The 15,648-nt window shown below is 43.0% G+C and overlaps 14 non-coding genes across 14 annotated transcripts; 7 read left to right on the top strand and 7 right to left on the bottom strand.

Annotated features, from left to right (window-relative positions):
- Nucleotides 1-351: 351 nt before the first annotated feature.
- TRNAT-CGU (transfer RNA threonine (anticodon CGU)) lies at nt 352-425 on the bottom strand. The gene has a single exon. It is a non-coding gene; the product is annotated as a tRNA-Thr (tRNA).
- A 1,669-nt stretch (nt 426-2,094) lies between these two features.
- TRNAS-GCU (transfer RNA serine (anticodon GCU)) lies at nt 2,095-2,176 on the top strand. The gene has a single exon. It is a non-coding gene; the product is annotated as a tRNA-Ser (tRNA).
- Nucleotides 2,177-2,548: 372 nt separating this feature from the next.
- TRNAT-CGU (transfer RNA threonine (anticodon CGU)) lies at nt 2,549-2,622 on the bottom strand. The gene has a single exon. It is a non-coding gene; the product is annotated as a tRNA-Thr (tRNA).
- A 1,669-nt stretch (nt 2,623-4,291) lies between these two features.
- TRNAS-GCU (transfer RNA serine (anticodon GCU)) lies at nt 4,292-4,373 on the top strand. The gene has a single exon. It is a non-coding gene; the product is annotated as a tRNA-Ser (tRNA).
- A 372-nt stretch (nt 4,374-4,745) lies between these two features.
- TRNAT-UGU (transfer RNA threonine (anticodon UGU)) lies at nt 4,746-4,819 on the bottom strand. Its single transcript has one exon. It is a non-coding gene; the product is annotated as a tRNA-Thr (tRNA).
- A 1,669-nt stretch (nt 4,820-6,488) lies between these two features.
- Nucleotides 6,489-6,570, top strand: TRNAS-GCU (transfer RNA serine (anticodon GCU)). Its single transcript has one exon. It is a non-coding gene; the product is annotated as a tRNA-Ser (tRNA).
- A 372-nt stretch (nt 6,571-6,942) lies between these two features.
- Nucleotides 6,943-7,016, bottom strand: TRNAT-CGU (transfer RNA threonine (anticodon CGU)). The gene has a single exon. It is a non-coding gene; the product is annotated as a tRNA-Thr (tRNA).
- Nucleotides 7,017-8,686: 1,670 nt separating this feature from the next.
- TRNAS-GCU (transfer RNA serine (anticodon GCU)) lies at nt 8,687-8,768 on the top strand. The gene has a single exon. It is a non-coding gene; the product is annotated as a tRNA-Ser (tRNA).
- Nucleotides 8,769-9,140: 372 nt separating this feature from the next.
- Nucleotides 9,141-9,214, bottom strand: TRNAT-CGU (transfer RNA threonine (anticodon CGU)). The gene has a single exon. It is a non-coding gene; the product is annotated as a tRNA-Thr (tRNA).
- A 1,669-nt stretch (nt 9,215-10,883) lies between these two features.
- TRNAS-GCU (transfer RNA serine (anticodon GCU)) lies at nt 10,884-10,965 on the top strand. Its single transcript has one exon. It is a non-coding gene; the product is annotated as a tRNA-Ser (tRNA).
- Nucleotides 10,966-11,337: 372 nt separating this feature from the next.
- TRNAT-CGU (transfer RNA threonine (anticodon CGU)) lies at nt 11,338-11,411 on the bottom strand. The gene has a single exon. It is a non-coding gene; the product is annotated as a tRNA-Thr (tRNA).
- A 1,669-nt stretch (nt 11,412-13,080) lies between these two features.
- Nucleotides 13,081-13,162, top strand: TRNAS-GCU (transfer RNA serine (anticodon GCU)). The gene has a single exon. It is a non-coding gene; the product is annotated as a tRNA-Ser (tRNA).
- A 373-nt stretch (nt 13,163-13,535) lies between these two features.
- On the bottom strand, nt 13,536-13,609 carry TRNAT-CGU (transfer RNA threonine (anticodon CGU)). The gene has a single exon. It is a non-coding gene; the product is annotated as a tRNA-Thr (tRNA).
- A 1,669-nt stretch (nt 13,610-15,278) lies between these two features.
- On the top strand, nt 15,279-15,360 carry TRNAS-GCU (transfer RNA serine (anticodon GCU)). The gene has a single exon. It is a non-coding gene; the product is annotated as a tRNA-Ser (tRNA).
- Nucleotides 15,361-15,648: the final 288 nt, after the last annotated feature.

Below are 15,648 nucleotides of genomic sequence, written 5' to 3'. Positions count from 1 at the left end.
TGTTTTCTTCTCTGGCTCACCTTGGAAAGAAGCCCATGCCATGCAAAATAGAAAAAGACACCCACTCTAGAAAGCTAGGCAAGTTTGGGCAGTTGAGCCGATCAGTCTCTTTCAGCAAGCTCTCTGACATATGCAGATGGCAGCAGAAAGTGCATTTCAATCGCAACTCTCAAGCTCTTTTATTTTTCCCATGCAAGTGCAAATAAATAGCCATTCTCCGGGGAATATTGCCTTCTAGAAGTAGTGGAACTGGAGCTGTCACTGTAGCTAGTCAAAAAAAAAAAAGACGGCAGCATAGATACCTGCCCCCTTCTTCTCAGTTCCACCTGTTTTTAAAGGGAAACCATTGCAAGGCACTGCTGAGAGTTGAACTCAGGATCTCCTGTTTACGAGACAGGCGCTTTAACCAACTAAGCCACAGTGCCCCAAACCTCCAGCTAATTCATCCCAAGTCCATAGCAGCAGTTGCATATTATCCTTGTCAGCTCACCACTTGGATGATCTGTTCAGTACCAGTATCGGCTAGTAAGCTGCTCGTCATCACACTGAATGTACACATAGAGAAATCATATCATGATCAAAGGTTCTTCCTTCTATGTTTTGTTTTTAAAGAAATATGCAGAAAACCTTGTGCTAAATGTTAAAGAGTAACTGTCAGGCTGCAGAAGCTAATTTAAACCTCTATTCTCCTGTGTTAAACAGTTTAGAAGGAAGCCCAAAAGCAATTAGTGAAGATAAAAATCTCAGTTACCTTTGATGTGTGCTTATCAGCAAGGCTGTTATTCTTAAGAAGACGCAAGCCGCATACCATACTGCAAAGCATTCTGGGGCTCTCCCCTCGGCTGCTAATGAGACGTTACAGCAGCTTGTAATCGCTTAGCACTGATAAATCTCGGGCAGAGTACACTGCAGGAGTCAGCTATTGTTCCTAGCCACATGGCTCATTAATATTCACTGCACACTGTGTTTTTCAAGTACAAGCTTATCTGTGATCAGGAAGCAGGCAGGACATGACGACACATTTGACAGAAAAACATGGAGCCTGCCATGAGCTGTCAGGAGCATCTATCTCTGCATATACTATATACAAATTCTGTGAAATCCAAACGTGGACAGTGAAATGCATATGTAATGTAAGTACAGCCAATCTTTAGCTACTGATATATGTGTTTATTTTCTCTGAGACCTTATACCTAACAGCTCCTCTTTAAGATGTGCTTCTTCTTTTGCACCACTCCTTGCAAGATGAAAATGGCGGGCTGGCGGTAAAGCCTTTGCTGCTTTAAGAAATAGATCTTTTTGCTTAAAAGGAACCCAAGGTGTGAGACCTATGGAAGCTGCCTTATGTATTTCCTTTTAAACAATACCAGTTGCTTGGCAGTCTTGCTGATCTTTCTGGTCACTGGGGTCTAAATCACACACCTGGAACAAGCATGCAGCTAATCTTGTCAGATTTGTCTTAGACATCTGATCTGCATGCTTGTTCAGGGTCTATGGTTTAAAGAATTAGAGGCCGAGGACCAACAAGACAGCCAGGTAATGTGCATTATTTAAAAGAGAAATAAGCATGTCAGCCTCCCAATCCCTCCCACCTCGAGTTCCCTTTAACAGTGAATGAAAGATTTGAAGGGTGAACATCAAGATAACCCAACCAAGTCAAGTTCTGAGAACACTGCTTACTGAACTCATCCCTCTTGTACCCTTTGAAGAAGCCACTGCTTCATGTGTCAGCTTTCTGGGTAAATGTGTTCCCCTTCCTTCCCTTCTTTCCATGTAGCTAGGCTCACTTACTAATGTATAGCCAGTACCTTCACATTTCTAGACCTCCAGCCGTTTGTTGAGTACATGGGTTTGTCTAGCATTCCTGTTATTGGATTTTTATGAGAGTTTTCTAGGGTATGTATTCTCTGTGAAGTCTGTTGAGTGGAAAGATCTTTGTTCAAGAGTGCACTATTGGACATCTTTGTGTAAGTTCCAGAGCTGCCTGATTGTGTGTATTTCAATGCAAACGTAATTGACCCATGCACAGATTACAGTAGCTGAAGGCAATGCTAAATATCCCCAAGCATCAACGGTGAAACTGCTTGGCAATAAGACGAGGTGGCCGAGTGGTTAAGGCGATGGACTGCTAATCCATTGTGCTCTGCACGCATGGGTTCAAATCCCATCCTTGTCGAGCTTTGTATCCCAAAGCCAATGTTTTCTTCTCTGGCTCACCTTGGAAAGAAGCCCATGCCATGCAAAATAGAAAAAGACACCCACTCTAGAAAGCTAGGCAAGTTTGGGCAGTTGAGCCGGTCAGTCTCTTTCAGCAAGCTCTCTGACATATGCAGATGGCAGCAGAAAGTGCATTTCAATCGCAACTCTCAAGCTCTTTTATTTTTCCCATGCAAGTGCAAATAAATAGCCATTCTCCGGGGAATATTGCCTTCTAGAAGTAGTGGAACTGGAGCTGTCACTGTAGCTAGTCAAAAAAAAAAAAGACGGCAGCATAGATACCTGCCCCCTTCTTCTCAGTTCCACCTGTTTTTAAAGGGAAACCATTGCAAGGCACTGCTGAGAGTTGAACTCAGGATCTCCTGTTTACGAGACAGGCGCTTTAACCAACTAAGCCACAGTGCCCCAAACCTCCAGCTAATTCCTCCCAAGTCCATAGCAGCAGTTGCATATTATCCTTGTCAGCTCACCACTTGGATGATCTGTTCAGTACCAGTATCGGCTAGTAAGCTGCTCGTCATCACACTGAATGTACACATAGAGAAATCATATCATGATCAAAGGTTCTTCCTTCTATGTTTTGTTTTTAAAGAAATATGCAGAAAACCTTGTGCTAAATGTTAAAGAGTAACTGTCAGGCTGCAGAAGCTAATTTAAACCTCTATTCTCCTGTGTTAAACAGTTTAGAAGGAAGCCCAAAAGCAATTAGTGAAGATAAAAATCTCAGTTACCTTTGATGTGTGCTTATCAGCAAGGCTGTTATTCTTAAGAAGACGCAAGCCGCATACCATACTGCAAAGCATTCTGGGGCTCTCCCCTCGGCTGCTAATGAGACGTTACAGCAGCTTGTAATCGCTTAGCACTGATAAATCTCGGGCAGAGTACACTGCAGGAGTCAGCTATTGTTCCTAGCCACATGGCTCATTAATATTCACTGCACACTGTGTTTTTCAAGTACAAGCTTATCTGTGATCAGGAAGCAGGCAGGACATGACGACACATTTGACAGAAAAACATGGAGCCTGCCATGAGCTGTCAGGAGCATCTATCTCTGCATATACTATATACAAATTCTGTGAAATCCAAACGTGGACAGTGAAATGCATATGTAATGTAAGTACAGCCAATCTTTAGCTACTGATATATGTGTTTATTTTCTCTGAGACCTTATACCTAACAGCTCCTCTTTAAGATGTGCTTCTTCTTTTGCACCACTCCTTGCAAGATGAAAATGGCGGGCTGGCGGTAAAGCCTTTGCTGCTTTAAGAAATAGATCTTTTTGCTTAAAAGGAACCCAAGGTGTGAGACCTATGGAAGCTGCCTTATGTATTTCCTTTTAAACAATACCAGTTGCTTGGCAGTCTTGCTGATCTTTCTGGTCACTGGGGTCTAAATCACACACCTGGAACAAGCATGCAGCTAATCTTGTCAGATTTGTCTTAGACATCTGATCTGCATGCTTGTTCAGGGTCTATGGTTTAAAGAATTAGAGGCCGAGGACCAACAAGACAGCCAGGTAATGTGCATTATTTAAAAGAGAAATAAGCATGTCAGCCTCCCAATCCCTCCCACCTCGAGTTCCCTTTAACAGTGAATGAAAGATTTGAAGGGTGAACATCAAGATAACCCAACCAAGTCAAGTTCTGAGAACACTGCTTACTGAACTCATCCCTCTTGTACCCTTTGAAGAAGCCACTGCTTCATGTGTCAGCTTTCTGGGTAAATGTGTTCCCCTTCCTTCCCTTCTTTCCATGTAGCTAGGCTCACTTACTAATGTATAGCCAGTACCTTCACATTTCTAGACCTCCAGCCGTTTGTTGAGTACATGGGTTTGTCTAGCATTCCTGTTATTGGATTTTTATGAGAGTTTTCTAGGGTATGTATTCTCTGTGAAGTCTGTTGAGTGGAAAGATCTTTGTTCAAGAGTGCACTATTGGACATCTTTGTGTAAGTTCCAGAGCTGCCTGATTGTGTGTATTTCAATGCAAACGTAATTGACCCATGCACAGATTACAGTAGCTGAAGGCAATGCTAAATATCCCCAAGCATCAACGGTGAAACTGCTTGGCAATAAGACGAGGTGGCCGAGTGGTTAAGGTGATGGACTGCTAATCCATTGTGCTCTGCACGCATGGGTTCAAATCCCATCCTTGTCGAGCTTTGTATCCCAAAGCCAATGTTTTCTTCTCTGGCTCACCTTGGAAAGAAGCCCATGCCATGCAAAATAGAAAAAGACACCCACTCTAGAAAGCTAGGCAAGTTTGGGCAGTTGAGCCGGTCAGTCTCTTTCAGCAAGCTCTCTGACATATGCAGATGGCAGCAGAAAGTGCATTTCAATCGCAACTCTCAAGCTCTTTTATTTTTCCCATGCAAGTGCAAATAAATAGCCATTCTCCGGGGAATATTGCCTTCTAGAAGTAGTGGAACTGGAGCTGTCACTGTAGCTAGTCAAAAAAAATAAAGACGGCAGCATAGATACCTGCCCCCTTCTTCTCAGTTCCACCTGTTTTTAAAGGGAAACCATTGCAAGGCACTGCTGAGAGTTGAACTCAGGATCTCCTGTTTACAAGACAGGCGCTTTAACCAACTAAGCCACAGTGCCCCAAACCTCCAGCTAATTCATCCCAAGTCCATAGCAGCAGTTGCATATTATCCTTGTCAGCTCACCACTTGGATGATCTGTTCAGTACCAGTATCGGCTAGTAAGCTGCTCGTCATCACACTGAATGTACACATAGAGAAATCATATCATGATCAAAGGTTCTTCCTTCTATGTTTTGTTTTTAAAGAAATATGCAGAAAACCTTGTGCTAAATGTTAAAGAGTAACTGTCAGGCTGCAGAAGCTAATTTAAACCTCTATTCTCCTGTGTTAAACAGTTTAGAAGGAAGCCCAAAAGCAATTAGTGAAGATAAAAATCTCAGTTACCTTTGATGTGTGCTTATCAGCAAGGCTGTTATTCTTAAGAAGACGCAAGCCGCATACCATACTGCAAAGCATTCTGGGGCTCTCCCCTCGGCTGCTAATGAGACGTTACAGCAGCTTGTAATCGCTTAGCACTGATAAATCTCGGGCAGAGTACACTGCAGGAGTCAGCTATTGTTCCTAGCCACATGGCTCATTAATATTCACTGCACACTGTGTTTTTCAAGTACAAGCTTATCTGTGATCAGGAAGCAGGCAGGACATGACGACACATTTGACAGAAAAACATGGAGCCTGCCATGAGCTGTCAGGAGCATCTATCTCTGCATATACTATATACAAATTCTGTGAAATCCAAACGTGGACAGTGAAATGCATATGTAATGTAAGTACAGCCAATCTTTAGCTACTGATATATGTGTTTATTTTCTCTGAGACCTTATACCTAACAGCTCCTCTTTAAGATGTGCTTCTTCTTTTGCACCACTCCTTGCAAGATGAAAATGGCGGGCTGGCGGTAAAGCCTTTGCTGCTTTAAGAAATAGATCTTTTTGCTTAAAAGGAACCCAAGGTGTGAGACCTATGGAAGCTGCCTTATGTATTTCCTTTTAAACAATACCAGTTGCTTGGCAGTCTTGCTGATCTTTCTGGTCACTGGGGTCTAAATCACACACCTGGAACAAGCATGCAGCTAATCTTGTCAGATTTGTCTTAGACATCTGATCTGCATGCTTGTTCAGGGTCTATGGTTTAAAGAATTAGAGGCCGAGGACCAACAAGACAGCCAGGTAATGTGCATTATTTAAAAGAGAAATAAGCATGTCAGCCTCCCAATCCCTCCCACCTCGAGTTCCCTTTAACAGTGAATGAAAGATTTGAAGGGTGAACATCAAGATAACCCAACCAAGTCAAGTTCTGAGAACACTGCTTACTGAACTCATCCCTCTTGTACCCTTTGAAGAAGCCACTGCTTCATGTGTCAGCTTTCTGGGTAAATGTGTTCCCCTTCCTTCCCTTCTTTCCATGTAGCTAGGCTCACTTACTAATGTATAGCCAGTACCTTCACATTTCTAGACCTCCAGCCGTTTGTTGAGTACATGGGTTTGTCTAGCATTCCTGTTATTGGATTTTTATGAGAGTTTTCTAGGGTATGTATTCTCTGTGAAGTCTGTTGAGTGGAAAGATCTTTGTTCAAGAGTGCACTATTGGACATCTTTGTGTAAGTTCCAGAGCTGCCTGATTGTGTGTATTTCAATGCAAACGTAATTGACCCATGCACAGATTACAGTAGCTGAAGGCAATGCTAAATATCCCCAAGCATCAACGGTGAAACTGCTTGGCAATATGACGAGGTGGCCGAGTGGTTAAGGCGATGGACTGCTAATCCATTGTGCTCTGCACGCATGGGTTCAAATCCCATCCTTGTCGAGCTTTGTATCCCAAAGCCAATGTTTTCTTCTCTGGCTCACCTTGGAAAGAAGCCCATGCCATGCAAAATAGAAAAAGACACCCACTCTAGAAAGCTAGGCAAGTTTGGGCAGTTGAGCCGGTCAGTCTCTTTCAGCAAGCTCTCTGACATATGCAGATGGCAGCAGAAAGTGCATTTCAATCGCAACTCTCAAGCTCTTTTATTTTTCCCATGCAAGTGCAAATAAATAGCCATTCTCCGGGGAATATTGCCTTCTAGAAGTAGTGGAACTGGAGCTGTCACTGTAGCTAGTCAAAAAAAAAAAAGACGGCAGCATAGATACCTGCCCCCTTCTTCTCAGTTCCACCTGTTTTTAAAGGGAAACCATTGCAAGGCACTGCTGAGAGTTGAACTCAGGATCTCCTGTTTACGAGACAGGCGCTTTAACCAACTAAGCCACAGTGCCCCAAACCTCCAGCTAATTCATCCCAAGTCCATAGCAGCAGTTGCATATTATCCTTGTCAGCTCACCACTTGGATGATCTGTTCAGTACCAGTATCGGCTAGTAAGCTGCTCGTCATCACACTGAATGTACACATAGAGAAATCATATCATGATCAAAGGTTCTTCCTTCTATGTTTTGTTTTTAAAGAAATATGCAGAAAACCTTGTGCTAAATGTTAAAGAGTAACTGTCAGGCTGCAGAAGCTAATTTAAACCTCTATTCTCCTGTGTTAAACAGTTTAGAAGGAAGCCCAAAAGCAATTAGTGAAGATAAAAATCTCAGTTACCTTTGATGTGTGCTTATCAGCAAGGCTGTTATTCTTAAGAAGACGCAAGCCGCATACCATACTGCAAAGCATTCTGGGGCTCTCCCCTCGGCTGCTAATGAGACGTTACAGCAGCTTGTAATCGCTTAGCACTGATAAATCTCGGGCAGAGTACACTGCAGGAGTCAGCTATTGTTCCTAGCCACATGGCTCATTAATATTCACTGCACACTGTGTTTTTCAAGTACAAGCTTATCTGTGATCAGGAAGCAGGCAGGACATGACGACACATTTGACAGAAAAACATGGAGCCTGCCATGAGCTGTCAGGAGCATCTATCTCTGCATATACTATATACAAATTCTGTGAAATCCAAACGTGGACAGTGAAATGCATATGTAATGTAAGTACAGCCAATCTTTAGCTACTGATATATGTGTTTATTTTCTCTGAGACCTTATACCTAACAGCTCCTCTTTAAGATGTGCTTCTTCTTTTGCACCACTCCTTGCAAGATGAAAATGGCGGGCTGGCGGTAAAGCCTTTGCTGCTTTAAGAAATAGATCTTTTTGCTTAAAAGGAACCCAAGGTGTGAGACCTATGGAAGCTGCCTTATGTATTTCCTTTTAAACAATACCAGTTGCTTGGCAGTCTTGCTGATCTTTCTGGTCACTGGGGTCTAAATCACACACCTGGAACAAGCATGCAGCTAATCTTGTCAGATTTGTCTTAGACATCTGATCTGCATGCTTGTTCAGGGTCTATGGTTTAAAGAATTAGAGGCCGAGGACCAACAAGACAGCCAGGTAATGTGCATTATTTAAAAGAGAAATAAGCATGTCAGCCTCCCAATCCCTCCCACCTCGAGTTCCCTTTAACAGTGAATGAAAGATTTGAAGGGTGAACATCAAGATAACCCAACCAAGTCAAGTTCTGAGAACACTGCTTACTGAACTCATCCCTCTTGTACCCTTTGAAGAAGCCACTGCTTCATGTGTCAGCTTTCTGGGTAAATGTGTTCCCCTTCCTTCCCTTCTTTCCATGTACGCTAGGCTCACTTACTAATGTATAGCCAGTACCTTCACATTTCTAGACCTCCAGCCGTTTGTTGAGTACATGGGTTTGTCTAGCATTCCTGTTATTGGATTTTTATGAGAGTTTTCTAGGGTATGTATTCTCTGTGAAGTCTGTTGAGTGGAAAGATCTTTGTTCAAGAGTGCACTATTGGACATCTTTGTGTAAGTTCCAGAGCTGCCTGATTGTGTGTATTTCAATGCAAACGTAATTGACCCATGCACAGATTACAGTAGCTGAAGGCAATGCTAAATATCCCCAAGCATCAACGGTGAAACTGCTTGGCAATAAGACGAGGTGGCCGAGTGGTTAAGGCGATGGACTGCTAATCCATTGTGCTCTGCACGCATGGGTTCAAATCCCATCCTTGTCGAGCTTTGTATCCCAAAGCCAATGTTTTCTTCTCTGGCTCACCTTGGAAAGAAGCCCATGCCATGCAAAATAGAAAAAGACACCCACTCTAGAAAGCTAGGCAAGTTTGGGCAGTTGAGCCGGTCAGTCTCTTTCAGCAAGCTCTCTGACATATGCAGATGGCAGCAGAAAGTGCATTTCAATCGCAACTCTCAAGCTCTTTTATTTTTCCCATGCAAGTGCAAATAAATAGCCATTCTCCGGGGAATATTGCCTTCTAGAAGTAGTGGAACTGGAGCTGTCACTGTAGCTAGTCCAAAAAAAAAAAGACGGCAGCATAGATACCTGCCCCCTTCTTCTCAGTTCCACCTGTTTTTAAAGGGAAACCATTGCAAGGCACTGCTGAGAGTTGAACTCAGGATCTCCTGTTTACGAGACAGGCGCTTTAACCAACTAAGCCACAGTGCCCCAAACCTCCAGCTAATTCATCCCAAGTCCATAGCAGCAGTTGCATATTATCCTTGTCAGCTCACCACTTGGATGATCTGTTCAGTACCAGTATCGGCTAGTAAGCTGCTCGTCATCACACTGAATGTACACATAGAGAAATCATATCATGATCAAAGGTTCTTCCTTCTATGTTTTGTTTTTAAAGAAATATGCAGAAAACCTTGTGCTAAATGTTAAAGAGTAACTGTCAGGCTGCAGAAGCTAATTTAAACCTCTATTCTCCTGTGTTAAACAGTTTAGAAGGAAGCCCAAAAGCAATTAGTGAAGATAAAAATCTCAGTTACCTTTGATGTGTGCTTATCAGCAAGGCTGTTATTCTTAAGAAGACGCAAGCCGCATACCATACTGCAAAGCATTCTGGGGCTCTCCCCTCGGCTGCTAATGAGACGTTACAGCAGCTTGTAATCGCTTAGCACTGATAAATCTCGGGCAGAGTACACTGCAGGAGTCAGCTATTGTTCCTAGCCACATGGCTCATTAATATTCACTGCACACTGTGTTTTTCAAGTACAAGCTTATCTGTGATCAGGAAGCAGGCAGGACATGACGACACATTTGACAGAAAAACATGGAGCCTGCCATGAGCTGTCAGGAGCATCTATCTCTGCATATACTATATACAAATTCTGTGAAATCCAAACGTGGACAGTGAAATGCATATGTAATGTAAGTACAGCCAATCTTTAGCTACTGATATATGTGTTTATTTTCTCTGAGACCTTATACCTAACAGCTCCTCTTTAAGATGTGCTTCTTCTTTTGCACCACTCCTTGCAAGATGAAAGTGGCGGGCTGGCGGTAAAGCCTTTGCTGCTTTAAGAAATAGATCTTTTTGCTTAAAAGGAACCCGAGGTGTGAGACCTATGAAAGCTGCCTTATGTATTTCCTTTTAAACAATACCAGTTGCTTGGCAGTCTTGCTGATCTTTCTGGTCACTGGGGTCTAAATCACACACCTGGAACAAGCATGCAGCTAATCTTGTCAGATTTGTCTTAGACATCTGATCTGCATGCTTGTTCAGGGTCTATGGTTTAAAGAATTAGAGGCCGAGGACCAACAAGACAGCCAGGTAATGTGCATTATTTAAAAGAGAAATAAGCATGTCAGCCTCCCAATCCCTCCCACCTCGAGTTCCCTTTAACAGTGAATGAAAGATTTGAAGGGTGAACATCAAGATAACCCAACCAAGTCAAGTTCTGAGAACACTGCTTACTGAACTCATCCCTCTTGTACCCTTTGAAGAAGCCACTGCTTCATGTGTCAGCTTTCTGGGTAAATGTGTTCCCCTTCCTTCCCTTCTTTCCATGTAGCTAGGCTCACTTACTAATGTATAGCCAGTACCTTCACATTTCTAGACCTCCAGCCGTTTGTTGAGTACATGGGTTTGTCTAGCATTCCTGTTATTGGATTTTTATGAGAGTTTTCTAGGGTATGTATTCTCTGTGAAGTCTGTTGAGTGGAAAGATCTTTGTTCAAGAGTGCACTATTGGACATCTTTGTGTAAGTTCCAGAGCTGCCTGATTGTGTGTATTTCAATGCAAACGTAATTGACCCATGCACAGATTACAGTAGCTGAAGGCAATGCTAAATATCCCCATGCATCAACGGTGAAACTGCCTGGCAATAAGACGAGGTGGCCGAGTGGTTAAGGCGATGGACTGCTAATCCATTGTGCTCTGCACGCATGGGTTCAAATCCCATCATTGTCGAGCTTTGTATCCCAACGCCAATGTTTTCTTCTCTGGCTCACCTTGGAAAGAAGCCCATGCCATGCAAAATAGAAAAAGACACCCACTCTAGAAAGCTAGGCAAGTTTGGGCAGTTGAGCCGGTCAGTCTCTTTCAGCAAGCTCTCTGACATATGCAGATGGCAGCAGAAAGTGCATTTCAATCGCAACTCTCAAGCTCTTTTATTTTTCCCATGCAAGTGCAAATAAATAGCCATTCTCCGGGGAATATTGCCTTCTAGAAGTAGTGGAACTGGAGCTGTCACTGTAGCTAGTCAAAAAAAAAAAAGACGGCAGCATAGATACCTGCCCCCTTCTTCTCAGTTCCACCTGTTTTTAAAGGGAAACCATTGCAAGGCACTGCTGAGAGTTGAACTCAGGATCTCCTGTTTACGATACAGGCGCTTTAACCAACTAAGCCACAGTGCCCCAAACCTCCAGCTAATTCATCCCAAGTCCATAGCAGCAGTTGCATATTATCCTTGTCAGCTCACCACTTGGATGATCTGTTCAGTACCAGTATCGGCTAGTAAGCTGCTCGTCATCACACTGAATGTACACATAGAGAAATCATATCATGATCAAAGGTTCTTCCTTCTATGTTTTGTTTTTAAAGAAATATGCAGAAAACCTTGTGCTAAATGTTAAAGAGTAACTGTCAGGCTGCAGAAGCTAATTTAAACCTCTATTCTCCTGTGTTAAACAGTTTAGAAGGAAGCCCAAAAGCAATTAGTGAAGATAAAAATCTCAGTTACCTTTGATGTGTGCTTATCAGCAAGGCTGTTATTCTTAAGAAGACGCAAGCCGCATACCATACTGCAAAGCATTCTGGGGCTCTCACCTCGGCTGCTAATGAGACGTTACAGCAGCATGTAATCGCTTAGCACTGATAAATCTCGGGCAGAGTACACTGCAGGAGTCAGCTATTGTTCCAAGCCACATGGCTCATTAATATTCACTGCACACTGTGTTGTTCAAGTACAAGCTTATCTGTGATCAGGAAGCAGGCAGGACATGACGACACATTTGACAGAAAAACATGGAGCCTGCCATGAGCTGTCAGGAGCATCTATCTCTGCATATACTATATACAAATTCTGTGAAATCCAAACGTGGACAGTGAAATGCATATGTAATGTAAGTACAGCCAATCTTTAGCTACTGATATATGTGTTTATTTTCTCTGAGACCTTATACCTAACAGCTCCTCTTTAAGATGTGCTTCTTCTTTTGCACCACTCCTTGCAAGATGAAAGTGGCGGGCTGGCGGTAAAGCCTTTGCTGCTTTAAGAAATAGATCTTTTTGCTTAAAAGGAACCCGAGGTGTGAGACCTATGAAAGCTGCCTTATGTATTTCCTTTTAAACAATACCAGTTGCCTGGCAGTCTTGCTGATCTTTCTGGTCACTGGGGTCTAAATCACACACCTGGAACAAGCATGCAGCTAATCTTGTCAGATTTGTCTTAGACATCTGATCTGCATGCTTGTTCAGGGTCTATGGTTTAAAGAATTAGAGGCCGAGGACCAACAAGACAGCCAGGTAATGTGCATTATTTAAAAGAGAAATAAGCATGTCAGCCTCCCAATCCCTCCCACCTCGAGTTCCCTTTAACAGTGAATGAAAGATTTGAAGGGTGAACATCAAGATAACCCAACCAAGTCAAGTTCTGAGAACACTGCTTACTGAACTCATCCCTCTTGTACCCTTTGAAGAAGCCACTGCTTCATGTGTCAGCTTTCTGGGTAAATGTGTTCCCCTTCCTTCCCTTCTTTCCATGTAGCTAGGCTCACTTACTAATGTATAGCCAGTACCTTCACATTTTTAGGCCTCCAGCCGTTTGTTGAGTACATGGGTTTGTCTAGCATTCCTGTTATTGGATTTTTATGAGAGTTTTCTAGGGTATGTATTCTCTGTGAAGTCTGTTGAGTGGAAAGATCTTTGTTCAAGAGTGCACTATTGGACATCTTTGTGTAAGTTCCAGAGCTGCCTGATTGTGTGTATTTCAATGCAAACGTAATTGACCCATGCACAGATTACAGTAGCTGAAGGCAATGCTAAATATCCCCATGCATCAACGGTGAAACTGCCTGGCAATAAGACGAGGTGGCCGAGTGGTTAAGGCGATGGACTGCTAATCCATTGTGCTCTGCATGCATGGGTTCAAATCCCATCATTGTCGAGCTTTGTATCGCAAAGCCAATGTTTTCTTCTCTGGCTCACCTTGGAAAGAAGCCCATGCCATGCAAAATAGAAAAAGACACCCACTCTAGAAAGCTAGGCAAGTTTGGGCAGTTGAGCCGGTCAGTCTCTTTCAGCAAGCTCTCTGACATATGCAGATGGCAGCAGGAAGTGCATTTCAATCGCAACTCTCAAGCTCTTTTATTTTTCCCATGCAAGTGCAAATAAATAGCCATTCTCCGGGGGAATATTGCCTTCTAGAAGTAGTGGAACTGGAGCTGTCACTGTAGCTAGTCAAAAAAAAAAAAGACGGCAGCATAGATACCTGCCCCCTTCTTCTCAGTTCCACCTGTTTTTAAAGGGAAACCATTGCAAGGCACTGCTGAGAGTTGAACTCAGGATCTCCTGTTTACGAGACAGGCGCTTTAACCAACTAAGCCACAGTGCCCCAAACCTCCAGCTAATTCATCCCAAGTCCATAGCAGCAGTTGCATATTATCCTTGTCAGCTCACCACTTGGATGATCTGTTCAGTACCAGTATCGGCTAGTAAGCTGCTCGTCATCACACTGAATGTACACATAGAGAAATCATATCATGATCAAAGGTTCTTCCTTCTATGTTTTGTTTTTAAAGAAATATGCAGAAAACCTTGTGCTAAATGTTAAAGAGTAACTGTCAGGCTGCAGAAGCTAATTTAAACCTCGATTCTCCTGTGTTAAACAGTTTAGAAGGAAGCCCAAAAGCAATTAGTGAAGATAAAAATCTCAGTTACCTTTGATGTGTGCTTATCAGCAAGGCTGTTATTCTTAAGAAGACGCAAGCCGCATACCATACTGCAAAGCATTCTGGGGCTCTCCCCTCGGCTGCTAATGAGACGTTACAGCAGCTTGTAATCGCTTAGCACTGATAAATCTCGGGCAGAGTACACTGCAGGAGTCAGCTATTGTTCCAAGCCACATGGCTCATTAATATTCACTGCACACTGTGTTGTTCAAGTACAAGCTTATCTGTGATCAGGAAGCAGGCAGGACATGACGACACATTTGACAGAAAAACATGGAGCCTGCCATGAGCTGTCAGGAGCATCTATCTCTGCATATACTATATACAAATTCTGTGAAATCCAAACGTGGACAGTGAAATGCATATGTAATGTAAGTACAGCCAATCTTTAGCTACTGATATATGTGTTTATTTTCTCTGAGACCTTATACCTAACAGCTCCTCTTTAAGATGTGCTTCTTCTTTTGCACCACTCCTTGCAAGATGAAAGTGGCGGGCTGGCGGTAAAGCCTTTGCTGCTTTAAGAAATAGATCTTTTTGCTTAAAAGGAACCCGAGGTGTGAGACCTATGAAAGCTGCCTTATGTATTTCCTTTTAAACAATACCAGTTGCCTGGCAGTCTTGCTGATCTTTCTGGTCACTGGGGTCTAAATCACACACCTGGAACAAGCATGCAGCTAATCTTGTCAGATTTGTCTTAGACATCTGATCTGCATGCTTGTTCAGGGTCTATGGTTTAAAGAATTAGAGGCCGAGGACCAACAAGACAGCCAGGTAATGTGCATTATTTAAAAGAGAAATAAGCATGTCAGCCTCCCAATCCCTCCCACCTCGAGTTCCCTTTAACAGTGAATGAAAGATTTGAAGGGTGAACATCAAGATAACCCAACCAAGTCAAGTTCTGAGAACACTGCTTACTGAACTCATCCCTCTTGTACCCTTTGAAGAAGCCACTGCTTCATGTGTCAGCTTTCTGGGTAAATGTGTTCCCCTTCCTTCCCTTCTTTCCATGTAGCTAGGCTCACTTACTAATGTATAGCCAGTACCTTCACATTTCTAGGCCTCCAGCCGTTTGTTGAGTACATGGGTTTGTCTAGCATTCCTGTTATTGGATTTTTATGAGAGTTTTCTAGGGTATGTATTCTCTGTGAAGTCTGTTGAGTGGAAAGATCTTTGTTCAAGAGTGCACTATTGGACATCTTTGTGTAAGTTCCAGAGCTGCCTGATTGTGTGTATTTCAATGCAAACGTAATTGACCCATGCACAGATTACAGTAGCTGAAGGCAATGCTAAATATCCCCAAGCATCAACGGTGAAACTGCCTGGCAATAAGACGAGGTGGCCGAGTGGTTAAGGCGATGGACTGCTAATCCATTGTGCTCTGCACGCATGGGTTCAAATCCCATCATTGTTGAGCTTTCTATCCCAAAGCCAATGTTTTCTTCTCTGGCTCACCTTTGAAAGAAGCCCATGCCATGCAAAATAGAAAAAGACACCCACTCTAGAAAGCTAGGCAAGTTTGGGCAGTTAAGCCGGTCAGTCTCTTTCAGCAAGCTCTCTGACATATGCAGATGGCAGCAGAAAGTGCATTTCCATTGCAACTCTCAAGCTCTTTTATTTTTCCCATGCAAGTGCAAATAAATAGCCATTCTCCGGGGAATATTGCCTTCTAGAAGTAGTGGAACTGGAGCTGTCACTGTAG

Source organism: Hyperolius riggenbachi, chromosome 11 (assembly GCF_040937935.1).
Source record: "Hyperolius riggenbachi isolate aHypRig1 chromosome 11, aHypRig1.pri, whole genome shotgun sequence".
In the NCBI taxonomy this organism is placed as follows: Eukaryota; Metazoa; Chordata; class Amphibia; order Anura; family Hyperoliidae; genus Hyperolius; species Hyperolius riggenbachi.
The sequence above is the reverse complement of the archived record's forward strand: the minus strand, read 5'-3'. Positions and strand labels throughout refer to the sequence as shown.